We start from the raw sequence: 5,321 nt of genomic DNA, 5'->3' as shown, positions 1-5,321 counted from the left end.
TAGCCTGAAGTGTCCAATTTCTCACGTTACCAAAGCTGGCTCACACTACTGAAAAATAGAGTTCCCCTGTCTCCTGTCAATAGCTACCACAGCCTTCATTCAATACACAGTGTCTTGGGCAAAGCCTGCCTCCACAATAATTACTTAACTGTCAGCTAGGATTAGACGATCTTAAGCCACCCTGAGCCAATCCACAACTCCGAGAAAAAAGCTGGAGAAATACACTGTGACATCTCAGTACTGGGCCTACATTGTCTAGATGGAGAGAGCCGAGAGAAGAAGACAAAACCCACACGGAATCATCTGGGATAACAAATACAACTCTCTTCTCCAAATCCCCATCTCAACAAGATCACGCTCGGGCTTTGTGCAAACCAAAGATGGGTGTAAGGGCTTTAATAATGCACTTCTCTATAGGTTGAAGATTAACATAAGACCACAGAAACTCTTATAACTGAGGTTTTTTTTCTTTCTTTTTCATCTGTCCAAACTGTTAGGTTTTTAAGAACAAAGGATGAGAGAGCCTGCAGGCTGCAGGTACACTTCTGCTGCGAGCTTCTTACTGCGCACGTGCATCAGAAGAATAAGCTGGATCCGGTTCAAAATTAAAAACAATATTTAATGTACTACACAAAGTTCACTTACAAACTGAATTAACTATCAATAGTAATGTTCTCGAGAGCAGAGACCACATACACGCATCTCCTCACAGTCTGGCGTGGCCAGTTAGCTGAAAATGAGAGCTGCAGTGATCTGAGGTAAACTCCCTAAAACATTGTCTTTTGTATCACCTGAGAGTCGGAAAGTGTCCGATACTGTCATAAAACATGTGAATGATCCTCCGTTGATCAGTGATTGGCTCCATTTGAATCCTGTCCCCTCCCTGGATCGATCCTTTAGCAAAACATCTTGGCTCCTCGCAAAACATCTTGGACTCCTCTCTGTCCTGCTGGTCAGCTTGGCATTTGACCGTCCCACTGGTCCCATCCTCCATCGATGAGGTCGCCTCCATTTGCTGCTGCATGTCTGACACCTCACTCAGAATCCCTATCTGACCCTCAAGACTTAGTGTTTTAATACCTACAGTGACTATACTTCTATAATCTAATACATTCAATGAGTTAATATACTGTAACATATAATATCCTCTATAAGTGAGGATATTATAAACATAATACATTCCATATGGAAACATATTGTGACCAACATATTTATTATTGTGACATTTCTACTCACCACTAGGGGTGTTATTTAATCCTACTAATAATGCATTTAATACTGAAATTCTCCACAAAACCATTGAGGAAAGAGCCTTGCCTTTCTTTTCTATCCATAAATAAGGAGTTACAGCGCAGGTCTAGTTCAAAGAAAATAAGGTTTATCAATCTCATGCAAGCTTCAGGTGACCTGTTATAAGTATTTAAATGTAATAAATATAAGTAAAAGCACAATGTAAATAATCATTTATGCCACATGTACAGCATATATATCACTATATATTTAATTGTATGTTGTAACCAATGTTTTCATAACATTTTGATATGTTTGCATTTCAAACGAGATATTGCTGAAAAACACTATACTATACTAAACTATGCTATATAAGACTAAAGATGACATACCTTTTGAGTTGTTAGTTTTTAAAACCAATTCCATAGCCACCCATTGTATTTATATCTCTTTCATGAGATACGGGTCAAACCTCGATCAGTTATTATGAGTTGTATATATCCCATTAAAGTCTATGGAGGATCATTAAGTCCTACTGTGTTTATAACTCAAAACCACAACCTCCAATTATACTTTATAATACTCAATCCTGCACTCCGTGATTGAGCTTATTATGGTGACATGTACAGCTGATGAGTTCTATACCGTAAGACCTGAAAGCTTGATGCAGAAGTTTTGACCTACACGTATTGTATCTTTTACCATATAATTAACCAGGAGGTAGATGGAACCCTTTGTAAGTACATGTTTTGGCATTGGCATAATGGGGGCAAATTAAAAAATTCCTTTTAAATGGCAAACAGCCAAAAAAACCACAAATAGATAAACCAATGAACTGAATAATGAGTAGTCATATTAAAGTAGTCAGTCACTGTAAACCGACTGCAATCTTAAGCCAGAGCTAATCAAAGTATTTTCCATTTTCCTTTCAGATTCATCTTCAAAAATACATTGACGCTGTCAGATCAATTTAAACTCAAGGGCTCTAACATGCTAACATTGGATTTACAAAAAGAAAATGCCTTATATATAAATTGGCAGCTTTGTCTCAGGCATTCAATTATATCAATGTTGAACAGGCCTCTGAATCTGATATGATTAAACAAAAGAGTCAAGGACGGGGATGGGGAGAGGGAAAGTGGCAGAAATCAATATTTGTGGTAAATGCTTCCAAGAACTGAACTGTTAGAACCCCACTCCTGCCTCTTTATCTTTCTTATTCTTTTCTGTCTGTTTAGCCTTTATTGTGGGACTGTCAGCCAGAAGAACAGCTGCTTCTCCGGATCACAGGGTTAAAGCAGTCAGAAAGCCCGGGACCTCAGAGACAGAGACTTGTCAAAGCAATAAGCCTCACACACCCGGATCTAAACTACAAGCACCAGCCTTGGTGTCCATCAAAGAGCGAGGGACATTCTCTCAGGCTAGCAGGAGGCACTGCACAGCAAGTCTGAGGGAGGACAGAAAGGTAGGCATAACAGACACAAGTACAGGATTGAAGGTTGTATTCACCCAAATGTTCAACCTGCAAAATACAATCACACTGATGAAGGAACTGTAATACGTCTGGCGAAAGTAAAAAAAAAAAGCAATAAACAAAATAAAATACACCTTTTACAGGCTATTTTTAAATACACATTGTATTTACATTTTTGAACAGAAATGGTCATTGAGATAAATATATTGTTATTTTTTTATTTCTGCATTAAAGGATTGTATTTCAGGATTTGATTTGATTCTGTGACCGATCAGAGAGTGATTCATTGGTGTTCATAATTCTTCAAGTGCAATCAAACATCCCTGCTGATAAATTATTATATTTACTGTCCTGCATGCATGACACATACAGTATGGACTTCTTAAGAGTGGACCTTTGTCTTCTGATATCCAAGTCGAATAATATCAGGAAAGTGTGTTTTTTGTGCAAAATGGCAGATATGTATATTACTCAGGGTGTAGTGGTGTCTAATCCGTCCAGTGTGCTTCATCGTAAGACCAATCAGCCTAAAGCCATAAGAAACATTTATATGTGAACGTGGACGGCACAAATTGGTTTAAATAAGTCATTTATTGATGCCTGAACATTGTTAGTAAACTGAATATCCGCGTAAATGATTATTGAACACATTTTGTTTTTGCCGACTAAAGGAGAAAGAATAGATTTACACATTGTTTGGCTGATCTTGTTCGGACGGAGATCTTTACAAGAAATAAACTGAAATTATTTGCGTGTGGACACACAAAGGAGACTGATGTAATCATTCTGACTCTAAGTTAGTCCTCTAACAGAGCCATGTGTTAATGGGTGCGAGTGACAGCAGAGCAGTGTTGGTAAGATCAGGCTTTGTGATGAGATTCCAGCAGCCCTGTTTGACATGCCCCCCTAAGGGCAGCCTGGAGGCATTTCAGCAAACAACACCAGCATTTGAGGCTTTATTATTGTCCCCCGTCTGATCCGTAGCATTAATAAAAAAAATAGTCACCTTGGCTTGTGTGCTTCTTGTTTGATAACACCTGAAGCCACCATTTGTTCTGGGGATGGCAGTTGTGAAGGATGACAAAACGGCTCTTGGTGTTTTGTTTTTGCCCCCATCTGGTGTCTGGTCCACAATGAGCGATTAAAGAGAGCGAGAATGTGGAGGAAAAGTGCTGACGTGACAATCTATAAATTTCCTTCAGTATGAAATATGAGTCACTTTGGTCAGCTCTCAAAAGCTGCCAAGGAGATCCATTCACATTACGTTTTGAGATATTTGCCATAGCTGTGAGGTGATCTGCTCCTGGCGACAATGTGTCACTCAACAGGCAGAGGGAAGATGGACAATGTGGAATTAGCACAAAAAATGCTTTATTTAAAATAAATTCCTTATCAACACTACAGCAATAAATAACCTCACCTTTTGATTTGCCTCATGGGGGTCCATCTCATCTACAGAAGGTTTGGGATACGTTAAGCATAGTTTAGCAAAAAAGACTGAGAACAGGGAAGATGATGTCATAACTCCATTAAAACAAAGTATGCATGTGTTTTTTGAGGCAGGTCATAAAAAAATAAAAATAGAATCTAGAAATAAGATACTGTGCTCAGGGATTAGTTATCCAACCTTCTTATCAAAGTTATGGATGGTATTGATGATGTTTACAACTCGTGTTTACACCATCAGACAAGATGGCACTTTGTCTGTGTAAAGTGATTTACACACTGAACGAAGAGTTATGCACAAAACACAAAGTAGAGCTGAATGACTGAGGCAGAGGTGGTCATGTTTGGAGTTAAACACATGTGTGCATTTAATATATCTACAATAATTTATGGTACAGTTAGCTTGAATTATGCTCTCTGGCAGACATGAGTCATTCATGTTTGTTTGCTTTTTAGACACATAGGAACTATTAAACAATGAATCATATTGGACTCAACTGGATGTCTTAGGTATACACATGGGACATGGGATGCATTACGAGGGACAATTTGAATATAAAGCTGCAGATAGTTAACGTTGTTTGGAGAATTACTCATTTAATTTTGTGTAGAAAAAAAACAAATGATTTAGTAATACTTCAGTTCATCAATATTCATTTATGTCCATACCTTCCCCAGGAGGAAAAATATTCAACTATAACTTTGCACTTAATGCATCCCTTACTTCTAAATTTATTTTAAATTGGCACTGGTTGTCAGCAAAGTTACTGATGTCTGATGTAACTGCTTTTTAGTCCCAAAGCAGCTAACTTTCCTCAAACATCTTCTCCACTCTCGTAGTTGTTCGTCGCAATGGTAGATTGTACTTTGGCTCAACAGAAGCCATCAGCTTGCGGAAGCCTTCTCCTTCCACAAAGCTTATTTTAACGGGAGCATATTTTCAGTCATTATTTTCATTATGAGCTGGCTAATCTTTTCTGCCCTGGTGGCATCACAACGGTTCATCATCACAACATGCTAACACTGCTAGCAAATGAGGTGATGAGAGATTATCCCTCTTTAATCTATGTTCTCATATCAATATCTAAATGAATCTCTCTCTCGCTCTAATATATATACAGTTATGTGAAAAAGTGTTTGCCCCCTTCCTGATTTCTTATTTTTTTGCATG

At 38.2% G+C, this 5,321-nt stretch overlaps 1 long non-coding RNA gene across 1 annotated transcript in view; it reads left to right on the top strand.

Moving 5' to 3' along the window:
- The first annotated feature begins 1,274 nt into the window (after positions 1-1,274).
- Positions 1,275-5,321, top strand: part of LOC116398878 (uncharacterized) — a 9,343-nt gene continuing 5,296 nt past the window's right edge. The window contains exon 1 of the long non-coding RNA XR_004213777.1: positions 1,275-2,695. This is a non-coding gene — a long non-coding RNA (uncharacterized LOC116398878). The remainder of the gene's footprint in view (positions 2,696-5,321) is intronic.

The sequence above is a fragment of the Anarrhichthys ocellatus genome, unplaced genomic scaffold, assembly GCF_004355925.1.
Source record: "Anarrhichthys ocellatus isolate YVR2014 unplaced genomic scaffold, GSC_Weel_1.0 scaffold92, whole genome shotgun sequence".
Taxonomy (NCBI): Eukaryota; Metazoa; Chordata; class Actinopteri; order Perciformes; family Anarhichadidae; genus Anarrhichthys; species Anarrhichthys ocellatus.
This window is presented reverse-complemented; position numbering and strand designations above follow the sequence as displayed.